This window comes from Parus major, chromosome Z (genome assembly GCF_001522545.3).
Source record: "Parus major isolate Abel chromosome Z, Parus_major1.1, whole genome shotgun sequence".
NCBI classification, from domain to species: domain Eukaryota; kingdom Metazoa; phylum Chordata; class Aves; order Passeriformes; family Paridae; genus Parus; species Parus major.
The window spans coordinates 57,806,221-57,809,524 of NC_031799.1; positions in this window are offsets into that span (position 1 = coordinate 57,806,221).

Sequence of the window (3,304 nt, forward strand, 5' to 3'; positions counted from 1 at the left end):
TTCTGACCACTGTACCATGTTTAGACAAGAACAAAGAACAATGCACTATGTGAAAACACAATGTATGTGTGCCATGTGTGTTTCTTCAGCACAGTGATTAAAGAAACAATTATTTTTCTAGGTCTCAACAATAATATAAGCTGGAGTGTTCTATGGAGGGCCACAGGTTAGGAGGAAGCATCAGACCTCCTGATCAGTTCCTCTTGGAGAGATCTGCTGAATAATTCCACAAAACAGTGATTTAAAACTGGGTTAAAATTCAGTCTGACTGGGTAACAAAGTGCTCTGACTGTTCTGAATCTTGCTGACTTGTTTGTGCAGGACAAAGGCATGCAGCTGGTTTGCATGCTGGACCACACCTGGATCTCCAGCTGTGAGGTGTGACCCAGCCAGAGCTGAAAATTAAACCTTTCTCCAGCCCTCTCCTTCCCCCACCAAAAGGTTTACAGCTCCACTCACCAGCACTTTGGGGAGGCGCCTGGTCCTCACCTACTGATCTCCAGCTGGTTCCCCATTCTCAGCTGAAAGCTGGGGATGTATGAGTCTCCAAGGACACTATAACTTCATCCTGGCTGTGTTCAACCTTTGCATTCAGTACAAAAACCAGCCACATGTGGATTTATGGAAAACAGTGAATTCTCCAAAATTCCTTACTTTGACTTGCACTGTAGGATATTATCACAGCCATTAATCTCATACCATCAAAAGGGTGAGATAACAGATAATCTGGATTTTGTCTAATCTACCTTCAAAGTAATGAAGAATAATGACACTGACAAAGAAATTCTGCAGAGCTACCTCAGCTTGAAATTGCATGAGAAACTCATGCCCCAAAGTCTAGCTGGCTACAAAGATATCCATATCAAACAGCCCCACTCTGCTCCAGGTAATTATTAAGTTACTTTTGGTCCAGTGGTCAAAATCAGTGATGACTATTCTGGTGAAAACAGGAGATGATTAAAAACTGCTGAGATATCTTCCTGCATCATGGGGCAATAGATCAGCTGAATGTGGAGTCAACACCATGTGAGAGGGCATCTTCAGGAGCCTGAGTGGCATCCAGCATCACTTCAACCTGCAGCATCCTCTGCCAGCTGCTGTCAGCTCTGAAGTCTGCACCACCTCTGTTTGCTGAAACCTGTAGCAGGATGACTGGGATTCCGGAAAGGGAGGCTCCCATGTGTCATTTCTACTGTGATACTGAGATGGTGACAAATATGTTTTATAGAGCCAACCTGGAGATCTAGGATTGTTTGAAAGTTATGAACAGAAGAACATAATGCTCAGTAAATGGTAAAATTGCTCACATATATATACTAAACTGCAATCCTTTCAAGGTACACAGAATGATTTTAACATTCATGTTTCTGGAGTTATAGTTTCCAGATGTTAAGAATTGGAACACAAATAATTTGTCATTTGTTCCTGACCTTTCAAAAGTCTTATTAGACATCTGGTATGCTCTGCCTATCAAGTGTAGAAGAATAAAGTTGTTCAGCTAACACAATTGCAAAAGGCAATAACTGTTGAAATATTTATTTTCTTTTTCAGATTAAGGTTGCAGTGTCATCATGTTTCTGTTGCTTTGAAGCAGAAAAGTTATCCAGCATTCACCTACAAACTTCAAAAGATGAAGACTCCTTTGTGTAGCTTATTCTCACAGCCACATCTGTCTTCACTTGCACAACTTTAGCTTGCAGATTTTGGTGTTATGTATTTTTATTCTTCTTTCCATGGGCATTTTTAGATAATGTCTTTTTCCTCTTTCACTAAGGTTTGAAGATGTCAATTTTCTCTCTGTACAGACCAAGGAGATCTCTCTTGAAAACTCTCTCTTCACAGAGGGAGAGGAACAGAGGATTTGTCAGAAGAGACTAGATTTGCAAGATATCATTCAGTGTCTGCAAGGCACTAGTCACCTCAGATGTAGACGTTAGAATACTTAGAATACTTCTACAAATGATTTAGTAAATTAAGAGTGTAATTAAGAAAAAGTTTAAGGCATGACTTTATCATGAGAACTTAACCCCTAGCATTTCAAAATCCTTTGTTACTAACAACCTGCTTGTTTTTCCTGTAAGTGGAACTTATCTTTGTCCTTGGGACAATCAAGTTCTTATTTTTATTTCCTTATACTCTCCTCCCACCCAAACTGATTTCTTTTGCTACTGTTGTGGTGCATCTTCCAAATGTTCTGTGCTCTGACAGGGTGAAACAGTTGCTGGCTGCTGCTGCTTCTGCAATCTGCATGAGAGAGGATTTTGTGGTGGTGTTGATGTTTTTGCAAGACTAGCAGATTGAAAGGAAGCTGCATTCACAAAACACTTTAAGCTACATAATGGCTCTTGAAAGCCAAAGGAGGGTGAGGAAGGGAGTGCACTCTGAGTGCTCTGGAAGGGTACATGACGTCTCTGCCAAATGCCATGCTGTAGAGAGTTGCCAGCTGAGCAGGGGTCTGAGGAGTGACTGCTTGTGGGACTCAGACTTGCTCTCCTCCTCACCCCGCTGTGCTCCAGCTGTGGGACTGAGTCATTGGACTGCTCTGTGTGTCTGTCAGGCACAGTTAATCCTTCTCTTGGTATTGCTGGTGGTGCTGGAAAGAGGTCTGTACCCTTTCTTCCTGTGCTAGGGCAGAAATGTGTAGAAGAGATGAGGCTGCTGTCTTTCCCTCTGCATGCAGGCAGTGAAATTGCTGTCTTGCTCTATATACTCAGTGGAAGAGAGCTATGACTCATTTCAAATCACAGTCCTTGAAGCGGAAGAAATAACATTTTCCCATGATGGATTCTTTGTCTTAATTCTTTCCTTTCTACTTGAAGAGTCTGAGCATTATATGGACAGTCAGATGTTTCACCATCTGCATAATAAGAGGAGGGGAGAAGGGTACAAGGGTTTTTTTACCTGTGGGTTATTTATTTGATTTTGGTGCAGAAGCAGAGCTCTACTTAAGATTCTGTCCTTCCCAATGGAGAAAACTGGACTCAGAATGGTATCCTAATTGTGACAGACTTTCCCATATTATGTATACATGGGTAAGCACTCCCTCTTTTAGAGCTTTCAGGTGTATTCTAAAATAACAGCCTTTCCTGCTTTCCTGATCAAGACCCACCAAACTATCAGATCATGAAAGTAAAACCATGAGAAAATGTTTGGTATTTTGAACAGTGTTGGTTTTACACATGTTAAAGTCAAGCTTTCCTTGTGTAGATACTCTGGTCTGGTTTGAGAAATGTCTTTGTTGTAAAGTGCTTTTGATTTGCAAAGTCCCTCATCTCTTTACCTTGATGTTGGCTTTTTATTCCTC